Source organism: Dermacentor variabilis, chromosome 6 (genome assembly GCF_050947875.1).
Source record: "Dermacentor variabilis isolate Ectoservices chromosome 6, ASM5094787v1, whole genome shotgun sequence".
NCBI classification, from domain to species: Eukaryota; Metazoa; Arthropoda; class Arachnida; order Ixodida; family Ixodidae; genus Dermacentor; species Dermacentor variabilis.
Genome location: NC_134573.1, coordinates 143,363,874 through 143,387,678, shown reverse-complemented (window position 1 = coordinate 143,387,678; position 23,805 = coordinate 143,363,874). Strand labels below are relative to the sequence as shown.

Sequence of the window (23,805 nt, the reverse complement as noted above, 5' to 3'; positions counted from 1 at the left end):
AGCAGAAGCGCCAGTACCAGTGGAGTAATTCCGTTGGGTGTGACTAATAACGGCGCAATAGATGTATGCAGTGTGTGTGTGTGTGTGTGTGTGTGTGTGTGTGTGTGTGTGTGTGTGTGTGTGTGTGTGTGTGTGTGTGTGTGTGTGTGTGTGTGTGTGTGTGTGTGTGTGTAAGGGTATGGAAGGGCCGTGTGGTCAGAGGTATGTAAATGAGTAGGGAAGGAAGACAGAAAAAATCATTAATGAGCACTGGAGATGTTGGACAAGCAAATTACTTGGCATGGTTCTCCAGATGATTATCGGGTGCAATATACATGCGAGAGAAAAAATTCTAAATTCTGAGAAAGAAGTGTAGGAAAAGCTTCAGCTGGAGCGCATAGTTTTTCCAATTAAACTCGGTCAGCCTATCGTTGTGTGCGTTGCTCCCCGCTGGTTATAATAAGATTGCCTTGAGCTCAGAGGGTGGTTAGGAATAGTAAAACAGGACACTTTCAGTTACTTAGTAAGTAAATCATTTATATTATGCACTTTTCACGTTCTTAGTGGAGAGTGGCATTGTTTCTGAGTATCGATACGTACTTGATGGCCTTTTCTATGTTCATATTCAATTAATTGTCCACGCTTCAGTTCATTTATTCACATATATGCCTATTTGGCACGCACACATCTCGTATTTGCTCACCACGGAAATCTCTATTCATAACGCAAGTGTCCCTACATTTCTGATTGATTGTACCGTTGTATATTTCATTGTTTTCTTCAGTTGCTTGTGTTCTTTACGTGACCACGTTATTTACACAACGTACCAATTGTCATGCCATGCCAACTACATCGCTTGTCGTATCAAGCGCTCGTCAGTATGTGTATGCGTGTGCGTGCGTTCTTTGTTAGTCTTTTCATCCAAGTCCATTTCTGCACATTAATTCGTTAGACAGTCAAATGCTCAAAAGCCGGAGGCGATAGTTGCTAACATTTTCAATATCACCAAACAAGTCGATCGATCAGTTCTACTTTTTGTATTTTCCAGCTCCTACTAGAGAATAAACGAACGCTCGCCCCTTCTCCCTTCCCCCAGCGTAGGGTAGCCAACCAGACTTGCCTGGTTAACATCCATCACTGCTCTCTCTCTCTCTCTCTCTCTCTCTCTCTCTCTATATATATATATATATATATATATATATATATATATATATATATATATATATATATATATTGAATTGTTTGCTTCTGCTAAAGATTACTGCGAATACGCTGTCTTCTTCTCGTTTAGAGACAACCAGCAATTAAAATAGGGACAAGGGCGCGGATGGCTTGATTTGTATCTCTCGTTATTGCGCTTGTTTTTTCTTTCTTCCTCTCTCTCTCTCTCTCTCTCTCTCTCTCTCTCTCTCTCTCTCTCTCTCTCTCTCTCTCTCTCTTTCACAATCCGAGTAAGATTTCATTACATAGGCGATTTGTACCTCTCGTTTGTTGGCCGACACTTGGGCAGTCACCCAAATCTTTTTGCTCTTAAACCATATCCGCAAAGATGACATGGTTCTGCAAGTACAGTAAACCGATTTGCCTCGACTTCTACACACTGCCCCGCTCCCCTACTGTCAATCTCTTCGCTGCTACCGAAGTCGTCGGTAGCACAGCGTGGAACGAACGTTGTAAACGTGGTCCGCCGCGACTTGGGCGGCGCGAAACGACGGAAGTGGGGGAGGCGGACGGCGCACGCCACCTTTTTTTTTTTTTTTTTGCATTATACGTTTGTGTTTTTTTTTTTTCTCTTCCTTATTCGTGGCTCCCGCCGAGCGCTTTTGAAAGCGGCGGTGGCGGCGCGCGAGCCAACCGCCGCACGTGGTGTTTACCCGAGTCACACGCGTTCTTGTGTCGGGAACAATGTAATGAACACTTCTCTCTCTCTCTTTCTCCTCCTCCCCTTTCTCTCCCTTGTACCCCGCTGCAGGTATCCCCAGTCGAAGGAAGGAAGGAAGGAGCTGGTCTTTCGGAGCTGACGGGGGGCGAAGTGCTGCGGTGAGTGCGTGCTGGGACTCCGTATACCTCGATCACGCGTCGGTCCACGCACGACTGTGTGTCTTTTTCGCCCGGTGGCACCTTGACCCGAATTTCAGAGCGCGTCGCGTGGCGAAACCCCCCCCCCCCCCCGTCACCGCGCACCCCCCCTCGTCGTCCTGCCGTTTGCGAGCCGCGTTCCGCGGGGTGCAGAGAGGACGACCAAGGCACCGCGGTGTATACGGCGGGATGCTTGGGGCTTGATGATGGTTGTGTATCGCGAAGCTGACCGGTCGGTGGTCGGTCGCGCTTGATTGCATGCTTGCGCCGACGCGGCGGGGCGGGAACCGGCCATTATTATTGTTTTCTCGCCGTAAGAGGCGCGTCCGCGTTTTGTGTGTTGAGTGCGTCTGGACGGCCTTTGGGGAGTAATGTCTCGCCGTCGACGTCCAAAGCTCGTGGAGTAGCCGCGGCGTGACGGTGAAGAAACCGAAATTCTCGTTTTCTTTTTTTTTTTTCATGATATTATGTGAAATTGATCGATGCGCTGCGAAGAGTGGACGCTCGTTTTAACTCGCCCGAGCTGGGCCACCCCGAGCATTAAGCCAACCTCGAATTCGATGCACGCGGTGTGCGAATTTCTAGTCGTTGTTTCCCTTTCTTCTTGTTTATCATCATCACTGCACCGTGTTGGGCGCGTAACAGAGAATTCATTCTACCCCTTACTACTACTACTACTACTACTACTACTACTACTACTACTACTACTACTACTACTACTACTACTACTACTACTAAAATGGCAGTAAAATAAAGATCAACCTTAAATTGTTTGGCGGCTGCACCATCCCACGTAGCAATCTGCGGCACGCATAGAGGGAAGGAGCCCGCCGGGCGTGACGAAAGTTGGGAGCAGCGCGCCACCGCCATTGGTGTACATAGTGAAGACTAGTGTAAACCCAACGGCAAACTTGCATGAAGTGCTAACGTTGGTTGAACGTTGGCTCAATCTTGCCTTAACGTTGGCTCAATCTTGGTTCAACGTTGGCTCAACTTTGGTTCAACTGTGGTTCAACGTTGGTTCAACGTTGACTCAACGTTGGCTCAACATTGGCTCAACGTTGACTCAACGTTGGCTCAACATTGGCTCAACGTTGGCACAACGTTGGCTTACCGTTGGTTCAACGTTGGTTCAAAGTTGGCATCCATAGACGATCTCGTAACATTTCCATCGTTTAACTATATCACTATCATTGCTTGCCTTGCTAACATAGGGCGAAACTGGCGCCTTTTTCTGGCAACCTTGGTGGTTTCGCGCCCACTTACGAGCTCGGGGGCCTGATGACACACCGTTGGCCTCCGAGAAAGCGGCGGAGATGGCGCTGTATAATACACACCGCTACTTGTCCCACAGAGAGGGCGGCGCGGTGAGTGTTTGCCGTGGCCCGACGCATCTCGCAAGGTCACGCGGCGCGCCTTATCGTCGTCCTGCATATACGTACACGTTCGCCGGCCTCTCGGGCGAAACACAATGGTGGCAGCTCGGAGAAGCGCGCCACGCACACTCTACGGAGTCGAAGAAAAGCCTCCCCTAATAGCTCGTCGGCGTGCTGGGCATGCGTCAGCCCGAACCGCGCGTTCTTCTTCCACGCGGCGATGTGCGCGGGCGTCGATGAGAAAAGAAAAAGAAGAAATCTATATTCGCGCAGCGAAAACGATGGCGGTCGCCGCGATGCGATTCTCATTATGTATGCACCATTAGGTTACACAAAGGTCCGCGTGCGCCGCGAGCACGGGGCAGGCCTCTCCGAGGTGGTGGTTATGCTTTTCGTTCGACCTCTAGATGGCGCCCTGCGCGCTCGCTCGCTCACGTTAACCCTTTTTTTCTCTTATACGCTGTTTACATTTCTGCGGCTATTACTCCTTCATTGCTACACCATCCCCGATGCGTGATGTATGTATGATGGCTCGAGTTCTTTACATGACTCACGCAGTCACGCATGGTGGGGCTGCTCGTTTACATGACGAAGAGCGCGGCGATTGACTGCGGCGGAAAAAAAATGTACGAGCGGTGCATTTTAACGCCAACCGCCGTCGCGTGCCGTCTCGCTTTTTCTCGTTATGCTGCGGGAACGCACAAAGAAGCCTCGCTTTTTTCAATATTTTTTTGCGCCCTTTCAGATTCGTTCATGGTTCGTGGTCTATGCGTTTGACGCTGCTACCGGAAATAAAGGCACAAGACAAGCCGTCGACGGCTTGACCGACCGTGCTACGTGATGCGCGTGTTAAATGTATTATCCGGGAACTCACTAAGCGGAACCTCCGTCGATCAAAAATCCCCGCGCATCTTTAATTAGAGCGCTGAGTGAAATAAATGGTGGTTTCTAGCGCGACGGATTTAATCTCTTTGTGCTGGGTGTATCGCGGCCTGCCTGTAGATTAGTGGACGGAGAGTTGTAAGGCTCTTAATCCCCAGTGCTATGAGAAAGGACATATCCTCCTTCTGGTGGCACACCATGGCTGTTCTTTGTTGGAGACTGAACATGCAAGTTTGAGGGGGAGCGAGAGATAGAACGTAGCTCCCTTTTGTTGGCGGTGGCACCGTTCTTTGTATATAACCCTTCGCGTCATCAGGCATATTCAGTCCCATTGAAATTAGCTATATTTTCTTGTTTTTTTAGTTGTCAGTGTTTTGCCAGCGCACAACCTGCGATTTGACGTCGCCTTCTCCCTCTCGAAAACACGCTTCCACCGAGGTGGAACGAAACCGGATTGGCTGGCAGTCGCGACTGGGTTCGATAGGCGTGCGTTAGAATGTAGTACGTGGCAACTAACTGTCACTTTGTCGTGCACCTCACACCAGGTATATATGGCATTTACTGCCAGAGTTATTTCCCATGTCGCGACCTGCACAGTCACGAGTTGCACTGCGCCTCGTGTTTTTCTTCTTTTTCAAACGTTGGGAAGGAAGCACGTTTAGATTCAGGCGCAGCCTGGATCTTTCCCCGCTGGGGGCTGACGAAATTTATCAGCAGCTACACTCGTGCTACCCCTCGTACACTTCTGTGCGAATAACAAGACATCGTTTTTTAGTGCATAAACCTTAAGCGCACAAGCAACAACGCGCTTCCTCGCGCTGTCACGCTACCAGTTCGCGCTATACCCGACATGGATGAAATGGCGATTGCAATTTTGCCCGTTTCTCTCGGCGCGTACTCTGCGATATTACTAGAATTTAGTGGAGCGAATGGAACGGGAATTTGGAATGAATTGTCACCTAATGTAAAATGAGAGAACTGCCAGAATTTCCAAACGTTCGTCCAGGCGGATTTATCTATATCATAAAATAAAAAGAGTGATCTACCCCGATGCTCGGCTGAAGCTTTATGTTTTCACTTCCATGGCGATGATCAATTCGTATTTGTATTCTGAATCTGCTATTAATTAATTATATAAATCCTAGATATCCAGTTTGTTGCATTGTTTAATTTTTTTTTTTTTTTACGAAGTTGCTACTTACCTGCGTTTGGAGCTTGTTTTGCACCTGCAGCTAGCGTGTTGGCTATGATGTCGATTAATACGTACGCACTTTTCGATAATGATCTGGCATAGTGATCGATAATGAACTGACAAAAACTGATTAATCGAAAATGAAAAACTACGAGAAAATCTTGAAGACGAGGTCTTAACAAGAAGGAAAAAAAAATATTCATGGGTAATATTCAGTTGCACGTTCGCAGAAAAGTCTACCGAGGCAAGAAATATCAAGCAAGTTAAGACAACATAGCTTTTACAACAGCTTTTTCAAAAGTGCACTTCGTGGAATTATAATAACGTTGCCTAGAGCAAGATTCAGTGTCGTAGTGCAATGTGAAAAAAAAAAAAAAGAAAGGATCAGGTGCAAATTGGCAGGCCCCTCAAAAGGTCATCGCCTTGCGCTTGTCGTGACAGGTCCTTGGCCAAAACCGAGAGGAGCGTATGCGTTGTCATGACAACCAGCCGAAAGGGACGCCTTTGGGTCATTCCGCTTTTACTTTGCATAATAAATTAGACCCTGTTCATCTGCCGTGACATCAAGCGATGGTACCTTCCGTTTTTCTGGCGTGAAAAATTGATACGGCGCCTCCACTGACGGTTTCACGGATTATAGTCGATACAGGGGGCCTGGCCAACTTGTCAAACATAAAAATAAACATGACGCTCTGCTGCTGTCCAGCGGGCGCCTTTGCTGATGGAATTTTTAAACTCCTTTTATGCGTTGGTGTCTTGTAACAGTCGACGGCAACTATAGCTGTATGAGAGGGAAGGTAGCTTTCTTGAACACTCCGCATAGAAATGACTAATTGTGTGATTTCAATGCGCTCAGAAGTGGTGCGAACTAATTTAATTTAGCGGCTGAAACGACCACTTGCTGTCCGAGCATACTGAAGTTCATACATCAGATGCTTCAGTAGTTATATCAAAAAAATATCTATACATTCGCCGGGATCTTTTGTCTAATACTTTGCAATTATGATTACGCGTTGACTTTAGTATGACGGTCAGTCAAACGAAAACATAAAACTTACTTTAAGTAGTTCATTCATCGAAAGTGAAACGCTTCATTACAATTTTGCTACAGGATCACCCCCACGCTCCATGCAGTAATCCAGCGCTTGCAGGTGTCCCAATTGCCACGGGAAAATACATGTTGTTTAGTCGCTCGACCAGCCTTGTACCCCTAGATACACGTGCTTATCTAAGCAGAACTTGTATCACCCCCCTCCCCGCCCCTAAGACCTTGAATTGTTCAAACGCGTAATAATCACCCTCGACGAGATTTGGTGACAAGAAAGATGTGGCGTACACTCAAGCAGCAGTCCTCGAACAGTCGCATCTGTTTCACGTGCAGTGTGCCACTCTGTGGCGTCACAACTGGATGTGCTTGAAGGGCATCCTTCACAGATGTCGCACCAGTTGGGATATTTGTTTTCCAGTCGTACACGTAGCTGCAGTGAAAAATACGCATCTTGCCCTCGGAGCACTTCAACTTGGGGCCAGTTGGTGCAACATACTGCAAATTTAACCAGCGCAAATAAACGCAAGAAACACATATACACAAGACTGCGGCGCTGTACTGCAAATCGAAATTTCATTCGGAAAAACGTGCCTTTAAAATGTCGTCCCATCGCCATTGTCGTGACACTCTTTAGCTTAAAGGCTCCCGCTAGTGATATGGCAATGTCTGCTTTGGTATGTTTGCTCTGGACTGTGCCACGCTATGATTTCTTGTGCCCAAGGGCATGCGCTCTTTTACCTTCAAGAAAGAGTGTGTCATGACAATTGCGACGGGACAACGTTTTAAAAGCATCGTTTTCCGAAGGATACTTCAGTTGGTAGTAAAGCGCTGGTCCTTGGCAGACGTGTTTCCCGAGTCCCCGTTTATTCGCGCGTGTTAAATGTGCAGTATCTTGCCCTTCTTAGTTTTTGTTCTTCGACGGTTAGCGATAGGTTGTACTCCTTCCCTTGTCAAATATCTAATAACACAAGTGGCTCTAATTTAGGCGCGTAACCTCAAGTGGGGCGTCCGTATCTACACTGAGGCTATGAGGACGTTCGATCAGCTGCACTCTTGTGCCTACCGAATATCTTTAAGACTATCACAAGCAATTTTACCAACTCAGGGGCCGATGGCATACCTGTGCTCAAAACTGGGCGCTTACTAGTTCTTCAGAAAAATCGTATATGGCATGTTATTGCATTTCCATAAAAATTCTACTGAAATTCAACAAAACACTAATAGAAATGCAATAGCGTTTCTATAACCGCTTTTGTACGGAGGTTCACCGTTTACAAACAGCAGTGCATTGTCCACAGTACGCTTGCTTTCCCGAGTGGTTTGTGCGAGCCCTATAGCGTGCGTAGCGCTGCACGGTATTTGAACCCCAGGCACAAGGTATGTGAAGAAGAAAGAGCGACGATGGCGACGACGCGGCGGACGCTGATGAATGGGAAAATCTCGCCGCGCGCGCGCGGCAGCAAAGCGAGCCAGCCTTTCCCCCCCCCCTCCCCCCACCCCCAACACACACTCTGTTCAGCTGGCGGCTTGCACCGCGCATCTTTTCTCTCCGACAACAGTGGCCCTGGAAGGAAACGGAAGCGAGGAACCAACACACAGGCAGTCGCACTCGCTCGCCCGCGTGCACTCACTGTTACGGGGCGCGCACGGCCGAAAGAAATGTGGTTATTATGCAGAATTGCCGTTTGTCGTCGACTCGCATCGCGCGCTTTGCTCTGTTTTCTTGTTTTCGTTGCCACCGCCGCGTTACGTCTCGCTCGCAAGCTTCGTGCAGTGCGACGGAAGCGACGCGTCCAACTCGGTGGCTCGGTGAAGTATAGTATACAGGGTGTCCCTAACTATCGTGCACACTTAAGATATAAAAAAAAGATATCTGCGAATGCCACGCATCTGGACAGAACCAAGGTAATGTTGTTCGCCGTCGCTTGGAGATACTCGGATTATCTTTCGCGTTCCGCCGAACTCCGTAATTAGTAATAAATAATTAATAATCTTCTCAGATATTATATTTAGATGAAAAGTGTCAATTACAAAATTGTAGAGCAACATGAAAAAAACTTCCGATACAGCTTTCTGTTGCTCAACAGGCGCTGTATAAAAGTGTTTTTCCGAGCGTGAAGGAAGCCCACGAATATACGCAAAACTGCAGCGCTAATTACCGCTCAAGGCATTTAGTTAGCGGTTAGCGTTGGCGTTTTCACTGTCTCGCTTTGCGGTGTTCGCAAACTCGTCTGGCCCTTCATACGAGAAAACTAAAGCGACGCTCTAAGACACGAACAAAAATATGCAGAGCCTCGCAGGAACTTCTTTTCTCGCCGGTGAAAACGTTTGTGCTAGTTTAGCTAAACGCACGTGCCTTTCTTTCGCGTATACTAGCTGCGCCAAGTCCGAAAAATGCATTATTTTACGTGAGGCATAACAGCAGTGCGAGTGCGCTGAGTCTTCTCTCACGTGTCGACTCATTTTCTGTATTTTCTTAACCTCTTCCCTTGCGTTATTGTCTTTTTAGCACTTTGCGCAGTTATAGCAGCCTGAAAGTTAGCGCAATGCCATCCAGCCCCCTCTGTAGGTGTTGTAGCTCCTGCTATTGCTCAAAGACTACGCAGCCGTAGTTCGCGTTACTCAGAAGCTACTACGGCTGACGCGACTCCCACATCTGGCGCACGTAGCACTGCACCGAGTTAGCAAGACGCGAGCGCGACGCCGAGGCGTCGGGGAAAAGCGTGCGCAGTACCACACAGTGCGGCCGTGTGTGTGCACTACATGCGAGTTGTATATTCACGCGTCGCCCGCGCAGGCAACCGCCCCCCCCCCCTCTCCAGCCCCATCTCGAGACAAATGAGCGTTTGGACTGCCTCATCCTCGCTGCTGCTGATGGTGCCCGATGTGCGCAGCGCGAGTGTGCCTGTGTGTGTGTGCGCGCGAGCGCGTCTGTACGCGTCTGTGCGCGTCGCGACGCGTCCGGGCGCCTGCGCGTTGGTTGTGGCCGGGGAGTCAAAATAAAAAAAAAGGAACAGAAAAGGGAGAACGCCTCTCTCCGGCTCGAGCGAGTTTCTGGTGTCCTCGACGTGGCGCAGTTCGGCTTGGGGACTTTGGGCGCTGCCTAAATTTTGTCTCTCGCGAGGATATACCGCCGCAAGCACAACCACCACAACCAACTGTGTGTACCACCTCTGGCGTTTTCTTTGTTCACTGGCGTTTCGTTCCCGGTTTCTATTTTACCGTCTAATCTGCACGGCGACGCTGGTTCTGCCGTTGTTATTCAGCGTCGCTTTTTCGACTTTGCCGTGGCGTTCGCCTAAATCGCGGTGGCGCCAAATTTCTGGCGCGTTCCCACGGGACGACAGCGTTGGGGTGTTATCGAGCGAGAACAACGCTTGCACTAGTGCTCTCTCTCTCTCTCTCTCTCTCTCTCTCTCTCTCTCTCTCTTTGCAAACGCAGCTCGTGAACAAACTGTGTCCCTGCGGTCTGTACTTCTTTTTCTTTTTTTTAATTAGACGCGTGCTCTTTTGTTCCATTGAGGGCACTGCTGTGCACACCGGTTTACATTTAGCTTGTCGTTTCTATAATTAGGAAGTGCGTTCTGTGTTATCTCGCGGAGCAATGTATCCCCCCCCCCTCTTCTTTGTTTGTTTGTCTGTGTGTGTGTGTCTGTGTATGGTTTTCGCCTGCTCACATCACGTGGGCGCGCGTTTTCATTTAAGTATGAACTATACTTCATGCGTGGATTTCTTTAAACCTACTTCTGCTACGAGACTGCAGCAGGCGCCACCTACAGGTTGTTATGTATTATTTAAGTACTCTAAAATATCAGAAGTGTGCGTGTGCGTTAGATTTGTTTTCACTTCGGAAACGAACAAAGCTTGCTTTGTGCCTTACCTACTGGTAACTTATCCTCCTCTTCTTGTATAGTTTAGGGCGCTTAGATTCAGACTACGGAAACTATTTCCAATGTTTTCTAGGCTACGTAGATGCTGGTTTAGTTGGTGGTGATTTGTTCTTAACGGTGGAGACCAGCTCAATGGCACAAGTTGAATTGCTACTTCGTCCACGGAGTCTCCGCTGAAGAGAAAGCAATGCGTTTCTCGCTTGCAAAAATTATTTTCTTTATTCTATTGCATCAGAACAGAGTCTATTAAGTACAATGAAGAGGTATTATCGATATATCGAATTTTTAAAACTGTTTTGTAAAAGGTCGCATAGGTGTGCAAATAATAGAGTACGTAAGGATCCGGCTATATTTTTTTCTTTTTCTTTGCAAACGATTTCGACGCAGGATTAAAGGAAACCGATGTGTGAGCTAATTCTCTCTCAAAAAAAAAATAATAAAGAAAAGAAAAACCTGAGCGTCCGTTAGACAGGCTTCAATGGTGGGTACGTTGAAAAGGCGACATGTTGCTGAAGAATTTTGTGCAGGAAAAATGTTCCCCAGAGAGAAAGAGAGAGAGAGAGAAAGAAAAGGGTGCATGGAAAGGCAGGGAGGTTAACTAAAGGTAGTTCCGGTTGGCTACCCTGCACGCAGGGAAGGAATAGGGAGATGAATAGAGATATAGAGAAGGAGAGAGAAAGTAAGACGAGCACAAACAAACCGCGTACACTGTAGAGTGGTAGGGCGCGGCGTTCTTATTAGAGTCTATCGTGAAGCCCCGTATAGAGCGCAGGAATCTCAGTAACGCGCATAAGGACTTCTGCGCGGAGGTTCTTCGGGAGCACTGGCCTAGAGCTTTTATATTCTCGTAGTGGACGATTGTCCGATTGAGCCATCACTCTGCACATCACTTGCCTCTCGGCACTATAGCGCGGGCAGACACAGATAACGTGTGCGAGTGTCTCATCACTGCTGCATGTGTCGCACGTCGGGCTGTTGGCCATTCCAATAAGGAAAGCGTATGCTATTCGCAAATGCGACACCTAGCCACAGACGGTACAACATGGTCTGATCACGTCGTGGCAGCCCAGGCGGTAGATGCATCCGTATGTCCGGAGGCAACGAACGCAAACGACACATGGTGAAAACGCCCGAGTCCCACAGGGGCAAAGTACATTCACGGTATACATCAATCGCAGCAGAGCCGCAGCGTGTGTTTTGCGTAAGCGGAACCAAGACACGTTGACCACTTTTGTGCGCAAATCGGGCGACTTCGTCGGCATGCACATTCCCGTTGATGCTGCAATGTCCTTGAAGCCATTGAAAGGTTATATTGTGTCCCTTGTCATAGCTGCGATTGTATCTGCTGAATTTCTGAGGCCAGTTCATTGGGTCAGGGGCGCATTGGGCTTTGTATGCACGGAAGAGCTGCCTTGGAATCCCTAAATACTGTCCGTTGTTGCAGCTCTGATTAATGAAGTCAAGTGCAGCATGGAGGGCCACAATTTCTGCACCCTAGCAATATTCCCTAGCTGAAAACAACAACAACAACAACAAAAAAAGAGAGCGCCATTAAGTTGTGCACCCTTCTTCTCAGGGAACTCTACAGCTTTTCCGACCGTCAGACGGTCATGAATAACTTTGTGTTCCGTCACCATTAGCTGTCAGGCTACGCGCCAATCTGTTACATTATGTCTGTCCACATCGACGTGCTCTGCCTCATTCCATTTTTTTTTTCGCCGACCTTTCTCGCCAAAATAGAAAGAGTATCTAAAGATTTAAAAACGTTGTTACACGAATAGACCGTAATGTCGGAACGCGGGCTAAATTTTGCGTAGCATATTTAGGAAAAAGACATTAACATTGACAAGATACAGCATGATATCGGTACAACAGGAAAAATATCAGTGGCCACTTAGCGGTAAATGCGAGAGAAACGCGGTAGCAGTACGTCGCACCTCTCCGAGGTCCCGGATCCATGATTTAAACCGCATTCACCACACTGCAAAGTGTTGTTCAGGAGCTCACTCGACAGGCGTCTTGCCTCTTCCAAGTGCAAATGATGGTGGTCCGGAGCAGACCACCATCAATTACAATTTGCACATATATGCGCTATCCCACCATTCTATATCTCTACCACGTGACCGGCATCCCACGCTTCACACGCAAACATACGTTTCCCACTTCTATCGCTAACGCATTAAAAATACCAGATCCAATGAAACGGCGAGCTAGACGAAGGCACTGACCTTAACGATGACCTGCTATGTGTATGTGTTGGCGTCTATTCTGATCTCACCGATTTGGCGAAGTTCGTGTTCGTTGTTTCTCTCTCTCTCTCTTTCCCTGTCTCTTTATATTCGGTCAGGGCCTCTTCAGAAAGGCTGGATGTCAGAAAAAAAAAAAGAGAACGAAGTCGTCTTCTCACGTCTCGTCTCTCCAAGGCCAAGCGGTAGTAGCTGTACACGACGTATACTCGTGAGCGTTGCATTAATATCGATGAATGGAGGGCCATCGCCGAAGGCGTCATCTTTCGGTCCCCGTGGCTGAGATTAAAATCTACTATGGGAGTCCGACGCGATGCCGCGTCTTCGGACCGGAAGCGCACGCAGTTACCATTAGGCGATTCTCGGACGTTCCTACCAGCGCGATACACACGCGCAGACACAAAGCGATATCCGGCGCCATTCGATCGTGATCGCGACCCCTCCAACTCACGTGCGCGCGCACCAGGTGAGCGCTCATCCACCTGCTGCTCTTCTTCCCTACCAGAGGTGTCATGCATCGCTTCGCGCGGTGTCATGTCCGGGAGCAAAGCGACAAAAGAACGGACAGTCATGCAGAGAGCGAGCCAAACGTGTAGGGTGGTAACCGCGGCTCGCCCGAACAGCTCGCTGCCTCCTCCCTCCGATATATAGCGGCCCGATCGTCCGAGGCTGCTCGTCCCTCGAGAGGAAAGTGAACGAGTTTCGTGTAGGCCCGGCAGCTGCAGCCATCAGTTCTGGAAGCCGTGTGCATACTATAACGCGCATACCCGAAGCTGCCCGAGCCTTAAAGAAGGGAAAGGGGAAGGGGGGGGGGAAAGCAGTTGGTTCTTTCGCGTAGGGGGTAATGGAGCCGGTATCGCGCTGGCGCGACCGGGTCGAACGGTAGCGAAGAGGAGGGGGGAAAAGGAGCGAGGAGGAAGGGGGAGTGACTGGAGCGATTTAGGAAGATGTCCGCGAAGAAGAGGGGGACGCGGCGGTGCGTTGTATGGCCCCTCGTGATCGCTCCATCAGCGCGTCTCGATGTGCCGCGCGCCAGCGGCTGCTGGACCGTCGCGCGCGGCAGCGCATGTCGTATCTGCCTCTGCTGCTGCTGCTGCTGCTGCTGGATCTGCAGTGCCTGACTGCCTGCGTGCGGTTGGCGCCGAGTCGCACTGGAGCACGCGGGACAATCGGCCGACCGTCCGCTGAGCGTGGCGTTAGCCGCGGCTGGGCCGTATAGCGGTTATAGCGCGATGCCGTTTCCTCTGTGTGCGAGCGACGGCGCTGTGCGGCCGGGACCGAAAGGGTTTGCGAGCGCGGCCTCCGCCCCCGTTCTTATGAGTGCGAGACTGCGTGAGTGAGCGTGTTTCCGAGTTCCAGAAGTAGAGCGCTTCCGCGTGTCTGGCTTGATGACATCTTTATCGACAACCTTCCTTTCTTATTTTACTTCGTCTATTCTTGAGTGCGCTCCAAAATTGCTTTATTTCTTGGAGATACAGTAGTCGCCTTGTTTGGTGGGAAATTTCCAGTCTTCGTATTCTTCTATTGAGAAGCAATGCAGCAATAAAGCTTACGCAGGATTCGGTAGCAATAAGGGAATGTACGACGCATTCGGGGCTCGAGAGCGCAAGTTGGAGTTCATTGCATATTCAGTACGACGTCACAGCTCGGCCGCCTTTTACGGTTTGGGAACGTCGACCGCGCTGTGACGTATCTGGTTCGTGAATGAGTGTCCAGTGTGCAGAACGTACGTCCATAGCCCGCTGATGTGTTAGGATAAATGAGAAGCGAAAAGTCTTAGTGAAAGGGACGTGGCTGTTAGGGGAAGATCAGAAAACGACGCCCGATGTGGTGCTCGCACTGTGGACGTTTCCAAGTGCAGCATCTTATCGTTAATGCCATGCTATAAAAAAAAATTTGGTGCTATTAATTTGAGTACGGTGTAATTTGCCTCGTTGAAGGCCTCGCTTGCCACCCCGGATGTTAGATTAACGCTCAGCGGAAACGCTCCCACGAACATACACATTATGCACAACCTCCACAGACGTGCGCGCACTTGCACATTAGGGTTAGTTACTGAATATCGCGAATGGAACGCTAGTTTTACGCCGAACGGCATTCGACACGTCCGACATCTTCAGCACGCGCTCAACGAGCAAATCGGCGCCGCCACGACGACGAGCACGCTATAGATTTTTCGTCGCACTTTCGCGTATATAGGCATCGTTCGGTGACAGATGCGCTGGTGACAGATGCCGTCGCATCTGCCGTCGTCACCTCGCCGTCTGGGCGGCATAAGTGCTGTCGCTCGTCGCCAGAGTTCCCTCATCCTCCGAAACTGTGCAAGTAGCGCGCACGGGGAGCGCGCGCTCGCTCGACAAGGAACATCCCCACTGGGTGCTGCTGCTGCTGCGGCGGGACTCCCCCCCCCCCCCCCCCGCTATCTCTCGTCCCAATCGTTTTTCGCTCTGCCCTCGCCCCCCTTCCTCCCCCTGTATATGCCGGCAGAACACCTCAGTGCCCCCTGCTTCCCCCCCCCCTCCGTCCTCCCCTGGCTGTTCTCGCCTTTGTCTTATTCTCATCTTCTCGTTTGCTTTTTGTTGTTGTTGTTGTTGTTGTGGTTGTTGTTGTTTTGTTCCTCGTACTTCTCAGACACGATCCGAATGGGCTTGGAGGCGTCGCTGGGCCATCCCTCCCCCCACCCCCTCACCGCCCTCCACTTCCCGCTCGACCGTGTTCCCGCTCCCCTTCGTCATTCCTGCGGGGTCATATCCTACGTCATCACAGCGACCACAATGTCCTTGGGAGTCCTCTCGTGGTTTCAGTTGTCTCTGATGCCTTTCTTTCTTTCTTTTTTGCCTTCTTTTTCTTTCTTTCTTTTCCTTTGTCTTTGATCATCGATTCTTTCGTCAGGAGGTGGCCCCGTTGTGGCCTCCTGGGCCGCTGCCGCGGCGTCGCGCGGTCAGTAAGTCACGTCGTCCATCGCTTGCGCGCAGATTGTCGTCGCCGTCGCGGATTTCGCAAGCGTCGACTCGGCGGCGCGGCGTGTGCAAGTCGCATGCGTATACCGGCAGTCGATCGTCGCGTCATCGCGTCTTCGAGAACGGCGCGCGTGGGCATAATAGCCGAACGCGACGCGCTACGCGTACACCCGGCTGCCGTGCACGTGTGCCGGCGTCGCGATTCGGTATAGCCGCCGCTAATGAACTCGGGGAGTGACCCAGATGGAGCGTGTCGCGGCCACTGTCGGGAGCCGAAGCTTCGGTGTCTCTTCATTAGAGCGAGAGAAAAAAAAAGCAATGAAAACGAAACAAAGAAAACTGTATTGAATGCAGCACCCATAAAGGGGACGAAGGCTGACACTTCCGCGTGAAGTTTCGGGGTTAATGATTTTTCGCTACTGTGCCCTTCTTTCTTTATTTTCCTGCGCCATTATCATAGAGCGACATTGGAGCGCGCACGCTCGCTCTCGACTTGCGCTGGCGGCCAACTGCTAACGCATCGAGCCCTAAAGAAAAAAATTGCGGCGGTCGTCTTCTTCGAATGTGAATGGACCGCGGACTGCTTGTAGAAAGGTGAATGAGAGTTCTGCACCATCCGTTTCTTTGCATTTTAGTTAATTTCCTTTCTTCCCGCGCCCATAAGGCTCCTGCAGAAAATCACGGAATTGTTTCGTCGCCATTTGTGAGCGCGAGGCGCACCTGGGATTGAGGAAGCTCGTGATGGGCGCTTTATTATCCCACATGGCGCGTCATCGAAGACGTGCAATTTGCAGTCGGAGCGTGGGCGCTTAGCTTCCGTGCAAGCAGTACTACTGGTTCGGATATTAGTCCGTACTGTGGCTGAGATGCCTACAAAGGCGAACGCGGACTGATTGCTCACTATCCTCGACCCAGCGTCTCTTTCGGGCGGCTTGCGAGGACGTCTATAGGAGCCGTAAATGAAAGAAGAATTAGCTCAGTTTCGAGAAGGTTAGCTAGTCGTTTGAAATGACGCTGCGTCTGACAACGTGGCGCTTTGATAGACTGTGTGAAGGCGTCCACACATTCTTCTTTTGTTCATTCGTACCTTCTTAACTTTTTTCGCTTGTTTCTTCTTTCGTACCTATTACCCTTTCCCAATACAGGGTAGCCAGTCGGGTATTTCATCTGGCTAACCTCCCTGTGTTATCGCTGCTTTTATCCACGTATCTCTCTCTTTTGTAGAAACTTGCAATGCAGGCAGAATGTCTGCCTCAGTAAATCAAAAGTTGTCTTCCGGAGTTACGGCTATGATTATCAACAGAGCGATCGCCTTTTCTCCGTCGTGAACGTCACCACTATTTCATAAAAGCTACCGTAACTCAGGTGCTGTGTTCGCCTCGATAAGTCGAAAGCAAGTCGTTTTCTAGAGTAATGAACTGACTGATCACACTTTCTTATAGGGAATGTACGTCGCACCCCGCCCGCTCTAACGGCCGCTCTCCTTATCTTCGAACGTGTACTTTATGCAATTTCATATCAGCGTCGCCTTTCGGACTAGGACTCGATCGTGACTGGCGATTACCATTTAACTTTTCTACGACTCACTGGTCCACTTCCTCTTATCCATATGCCTTGACGAGTGTTGTCACACTGTACCATTCGTAACTTCGTGTTTGCTATTCCTTGGAAATAGGTATGGTCGGTGTGCGGAGTGTCCGTACACATTACATGCATTACTTTGCAGCCTTACGGCTTTTTCCTTTATCCTGTAGATATCCTTAAGTGTGGGGGAATACCTAACAGCCACGCAGTTTCGTTTGGTGCCGCAATGACCCAGCGGCTGTCTTTTCACTAAATTACCGCAATAGATAGGCATCCTACAGATAATAGCTAAGAGTATGAGACTTCTACAAGTCCACTGTACATCTACCAGTAGCCTATATACTTGTTGATATGCAGTATATCGCTATACCAAACCTCGATAAATTCTGGGGACTCACTCTAACCTATATCTAATGCCATGTGTTAGCTCGTATACAGAATCAACCCTGTGAAATTTGTTCATAGGCAGTCTGCAATACGCGCATATAAATTTCTGTAGAGGTTTTGACATAACAGGGGAGATAAATTTATTTGCAGTAGTGAGAACGGCTGCGAAAATCAAGTGCGAAAAGATTTGAAAGCTGGACTCACTCTAACCTATATATAATGCCCCGTGTTAGCTCGTGTACATATTAAGCCCTGTGGAATTTGTTCATAGGCAGTCGCAATACACGCATATAAATTTCTGTAGAGCTTCTGACATAAGGGGGGAGATAAATTTCTTTGCAGCAGTGATAATCAAGTGCGAAAAGATTTTAAAGCTCTCGTCTTTGCTTGCCTTCGCTCGAGCACAGCACCCCCCTCGCCCCCACCTCCCTGGTCACCCTCATCCATCTTTCCTTCTTTACAGGAAACTGTAAATTCCATCGAGCATGCGACGTCTCCTTCCGTTCCCTGCCTCGCGCTCCCCGCCTATTACTTCTCCACGGTCGCGCACACGGACACGTGCAAGGCGCCGCGAGATTTCTCTAAGACCACTCAAGGCGGCGCGCCGTTGCCTGACCGGCAGCCCGTCTCCGAATTCTTCGACTCCTGTTTACGGAGCGCTTGATTGAAACGTGGCCTGCGCGCGGCGCGGTGCCCGGGAAGCGGAGCGTATATATTCAACGCCCTCCCCCTCCGTTCTACAGCCTTCCCCCTGCGCACACACCTCTCCCGCAAGGCGCGACTGTTCGGCGCGCAAATCCCCAAGGGACTCGAGGAGGCTTCCCGCCTTCCAAGGGCCGCCGGCAGACAACGAGAAGGAGGCTGTCGGATGCTCGTCGAAAGGCTGTGGCACGAAATGATAATGATAAAAAAAAAGTAGAGTGCGCGAGGAGTTGGGCCTGTGAAAGAGAGACAGAGGGAGAGAGAGAGAGAGGGTGGCTTGCCGCTATGGTCGCAGGTGGCTTCGCCAAAGAGGCCATTTCAATCTGAATGTCCGCGGGGCCTCGCACGCTGAGCTGCGCGAGCCCCCCGCGCTTTCGCGCGCGCGTCTGTGTGGGCAGTTGGGTGGAGAGTGCACTACAGCGGCCTTTTATTTCGACGGCGTGGACCGCTCGCCGGGCTCTCCTGCGTCTCCGGCAGCGTGCCTTCGCGTGTAGCGTCCCGCACCGACGCTCGCTGGCCTCCGTTCGCGCGCGCGCGGGGGACAATGCTAGGCTTAGGGAATTAATTGGACAAGGCGTTCGCCACGCACCTTATTTCGTCGAAAAGCCGCAGCTTTTTCGGAGACGCGCACCCAAGGCTTCCGCGTAGCGCTGAGCCTCCCCCCCCCCCCCCCGAGATGACTCGGAGAAAACTTGCACAGTCCCTTCCTTGTCCATCTAGCCCTACACAGCCACCTCCCCTCCATCCCCTCCTCCTAAGTCCGCTGTTTCCAGAATGCGCATATTGCTTCAGGTGCGCACGCTTTGAGGGAGGGTGCGCGTCGCATCCCCCCTCTCTCTCTTTCTCTGTGTTCTTCTTCTTTAGCCTTAATTAGGCAATCGCGTGGCTTCGTGGCCGAGTTTAATTAACCGGGGACACGGGCATCTGCATTCAGTTGGCTTGGTCTTTTAATAAACTGCGCGAGTCAAGAGCGCGAACTTAAGCTCCAGCACGCATTCCACCGTAAGTCGGGACGACGCTTGCGAGGCGAGCGGACCGGGCGCGCGGCGTGTCTCATTTTGGAGCCTCGCGCACGGTACGGGCAGCTCCAGGATTGAGGCAGATGCGTGCAGCCTGGATTACTGTGGCTTGTTCTGTAACTCGCCCAACGAGATGGGCTCGCTTTGAAATCGTCCATATAATTTTACGGTATAGTTGCTCAAACCAGCGCGCGGTGTTGTAGCTTGCTGGAAGGCTCGAGTTTCGAAATCAATACGTCTCGCTCGAGACTTGACAACACATTGCCGACAGCGATACTTCGTGTCGTAGCAGTAAACAGCTCGTCGAATCGGCTCCTCTTCAGAAGCGCAAGGGGCTCTGTTGTCCCTCTCCTATACGTACGATGCTGTTGCAACAGCAGCAGCCGTGGTTCCCAGACGACCGGCCCGGTCCAATATATTGCTCTCCCCGCACTGCCGTCGTCGCATTCCGGTGCACTTACATATGCGGTCGCCGCGCGGCCTTCCCTGCGCCCGCGTTTCATCGAGAATCTTCGCTCTTACGTAAGCTCTCGCTGGCTTTCTAGTGTTGACGCGTTGACCCACGTTTCGTAAGGACGCCTCGGGCGCGCTTATGTAAACCTGCGGGCCCGACTCCACGTGCTGTGTGAATATCGCCTAAACAGCGTTCCGCCCACGCAACTTCGAGAGCAAGCAATTAAATGACGCAAGCTTGTTTTATGTGAAAGAAGCGGAATGCTTAGAATGAAGAGAAAGAGCCCAAATAAAAAAGTTTTGTGTTGCATGAACGCCAGTTGAGTTGCCCGCCGTGGTGGCTCAGGCGTGTGCTGATTGTCGCATAAGTAGAAGCACCAGGTCACCGCGGCCGCGACAGATGGCGCCAGCGTTCTGTTGCAGTGCAAGCGACACATTTTGAGTGGCACCGGCACAAACAACATCCCTACTTAACTTTCTGGGGACAGATTGGTGAGGTAATGCCCAAAATATTGCATAACAAAACTCGCTGCGAATTGTCAGCTCGATACCAAATATGAGCGAAAAGCAGCCGTCGGTTCATCTGGAAGAGTCATGGAAACAAGGCACCGCAGTTTACGCAATACCTCGTATAGGCCGTGACATTTCCTGCTGCACAGCACAAGTTCACGCATGGTCGTGGGGCCGTATTGTGACGATGGCGAAGCATTGCGATAACTAACAAGCGTGTGCTAAAGCTTTGTTGTGTACTAAATAGCCCCAGGTTGTCGAAGATACCCTTACCGAAGCGAAGGTAGAAACGCAGCAGCTTTTCTAACGAAAGTTTAGTGAAGGCTATGGAAACACTAAAGACAATATTTACAGTCTCAACTAACGCTTTCTGTTAAAGTGCATCCTTGTCGACAAGCAGGCCGTTGAAGAGCGGAGTGATAATTATGAAACTGTACACATTTGCAGATCCTATGGGAAGGCCGTGCAGTTGAGCCATGAATTCGTGTTCTTGAATGAATGAACATTTTGAGAACGAACATTTCTTTTTCGAGGAATGTTGTCGTGTGTGGTCTTTTATGGCGTCAATTCATTTTGGTGCGACCGTTGTCGCCTCGAAGACTCCGTAACGCAATTCTGAAAATGCTTTCTAGAACGTTCAAGGAGGTCAAGAAGGTCATTGGAATGCTTTACAGGGATAAGGGTTCTTCGCGCAACCTGTATCACGCCTTTTGCAGGACAGGACAGGTAGCGCGCCGCTTTGAATTTCCCGCGATAGACCACCGTGGCATTACGACGGACTTTGACAGTGCCTGCTCGGCTCCAAGCTGATCACTCGTCTATAAACAAGGGTTACATTGCACTCGAAAAGGACCGAACATTTGTGACGTCATAAGAACGTAAGGGCGGTACTGCTTGTGCACGATACGGAAGAAGTGAAACATTGTCATTCCTTTTCTCATCTAGTAACGAACACGGATTTGAGATATTATCCAACTGGCCTAAAGTGATTTAGTGCTTTTCCTGAGTGTCCATTTGAGGCTTAATTGCCTTTGTCTAACTGTGTGTGTGTGTGTGTGTGTGTGTGTGTGTGTGTGTGTGTGTGTGTGTGTGTGTGTGTGTGTGTGTGTGTGTGTGTGTGTGTGTGTGTGTGTGTGTGTGTGTGTGTGTGTGTGTGTGTGTGTGTGTGTGGAAGACAAGCACACAGACAGACGGACGGACGGGCAGACGGATAGACAAATAGACTGGCAGACGGATAGACACTCCACGTAGACGATTTCCTGAGTACCAACCTCTCAGCTCAATTCTGGCTGAAGTATGCGTAGAATATCTGTCTAGGCGCTGCTGTAACCTTCTGAGAGAAAACTCAGTATACCCTTCCACTCTGAAGAAGGATGACCAGCGAAGCTGTGTATGTGGGCCCCTTAATGGCGAACTGCACCTCCGCCGCGGGTCGGCCTGACATTGCACTATCGTCGGAATCGGCCCACGTGTTGGGAGTGCTTCATGCCTGCTTCACTTCCGCCGCAGTTGTGCCCGGCATGGCACTGTCTTCGGTATCGGCCCACGTATGTGGAGTTTTGTGCCTACACAAGGACACGATCCTGGGATAACTAGCCCTTAACAGCTTTGCTGTAAAATTGGTTGCGTCTTTGTGTTTCTTGATTAATTAATGACGACGACAAATGGCGGAGCTGTGGCGCGAGCTTGTCCGCGCGGTAGCGCCGAGGGGCGTCAACGAGCCAGCTGTGGAAGAAGGCGACGACGCTGGAGTCAGTCCTGATGATGATAGCTTTGCGTAGGCACCCGAACACGATCCTGGTGGAACTGGCCCTTAACAGCTTCGCTGTAAAAAAATCTGACTTGCGAAGCAAGGACCTGATCAAGAAGCTGTTCGTGCCCTTGGCGGTATCGAGCTGAAGCGAAAGGGGCGCCCTGGGACGCCTAATGCGTGTCGAGCGAACGTTTGAGATTTGCGAACCACCTTTTTTGCTCGTGGTCCTGTACGTTTTTATTTCTTCTCTGCGCGTCCTCGTGCATTAAAGGAGCGATATTTAATGACCCTCGCTCAGATTTCGCGACGTGGCTGTGCCGCTCAGGAACCCGACACAGTGATTGGTGCTCGAAATTGGGAAGCTCATTAGAGACGTCTCCGGGCATCTGTGGAGCTGCAGCTCCCAGCATATGTAGTGGCACAAGAGAAAAAAAAATTAAGTGAGAGAGAGTGAGAGAGAGAAACGCTGCAGATAGTGTTGCTAGCGGTAATTAACTTGTTTGCTTCTAATGAGCAAGAACCGGAGTGCTCTGCCCGGTCCGGCCCGGGCGCCAAGGGCTCACGTTCAACGTCGCCGGGCGCCTTGTCAAAAGGATGTGATCAAATACAAAGCACATGTTCCTGGATGATTCCTAAGAAAGGTCTCGCAGTAAATGTGTCGTCGTGTTTACTTCTCGGTCCTGTGGAACACACGTACCTACCCCCCCCCCCCCCTTCGTAGTATTGCTCTCTCTGCCTCTTTCTTACGCGAGCTTTTACCTTCGCTCCCACTCCAGGCTATAATATTACGTTGTTCACTCTGCTAAATTCTTTCAGATAGATCTATCTATCTATCTATCTATCTATCTATCTATCTATCTATCTATCTATCTATCTATCTATCTATCTATCTATCTATCTATCTATCTATCTATCTATCTATCTATCTGTCTGTCTGTCTGTCTGTCTGTCTGTCTGTCTGTCTGTCTGTCTGTCTGTCTGTCTGTCTGTCTGTCTGTCTGTTTATCTAATCTAGTTATCTATCTAATCTAGTTATCTATCTAATCTAGTTATCTATCTAATCTATGTAATCTGTTTATTTATCTAGCTAATCTCCTCACCAACTAAACATCTTTCTTTGCTTTCGTTCTTTGCCTGTGCACGTCAGCACTTCCTTGCTCCAGTTCCTCCCCCCTTAAACCCACTTCCTCGTCGTCCCGAACAAGAGCACGCCCCCACACTTGCGCACACAGTTTCTTTCTTTGCTTCAAATAAAAGAACGCCCCTGACACGCTCCATATATCTCCTAATGGTTTGCGACGGCGTCAACCTCGTTATTCATAATTTGTCCTGTTCCCAGCAGGCGTTGCCTGCCTGTAGGTGGCAGAGAGACGGTAGCGGCGGAACTGGTGGCAGTTCCGCCTTTCCGCCTCTGCCGTGCACAGCGGCGGTTCCACACTTTGCTAATTACAAAAATTAATCTCTCCCTTCCAAACAGCTCGCGGCTAATAAACTCGCGAACGACAAAGCTTGCTCGTTGCTTACGTTGTACGCAGTCCCCCGTTTTATTTTTCAACACTTTTTCATCGTCATATTTGGCTCGCTGTTGCTTCTAACTGTTAAGGCTTATTTCTCTCTCTCTCTCTCTCTCTCTCTCTCTCTCTCTCTCTCTCTCTCTCTCTCTCTCTCTCTCTCTCTCTCTCTCTCTCTCTCTCTCTCCGTTTATATCCCAGTCACCGAACGCATGTGCCCGCCTTTCCAAAAAA

General features: G+C 50.0%; 1 protein-coding gene across 1 annotated transcript in view; it reads left to right on the top strand.

Moving 5' to 3' along the window:
* The window catches only part of LOC142585378 (calcium-activated chloride channel regulator 2-like), a 551,695-nt gene that overhangs the window by 94,383 nt on the left and 433,507 nt on the right, over positions 1-23,805 (top strand). Inside the window, exon 3 of the mRNA XM_075696100.1 lies at positions 1,952-2,019. The gene's annotated coding sequence lies outside the window, so the exon portion shown is untranslated. The remainder of the gene's footprint in view (positions 1-1,951; positions 2,020-23,805) is intronic.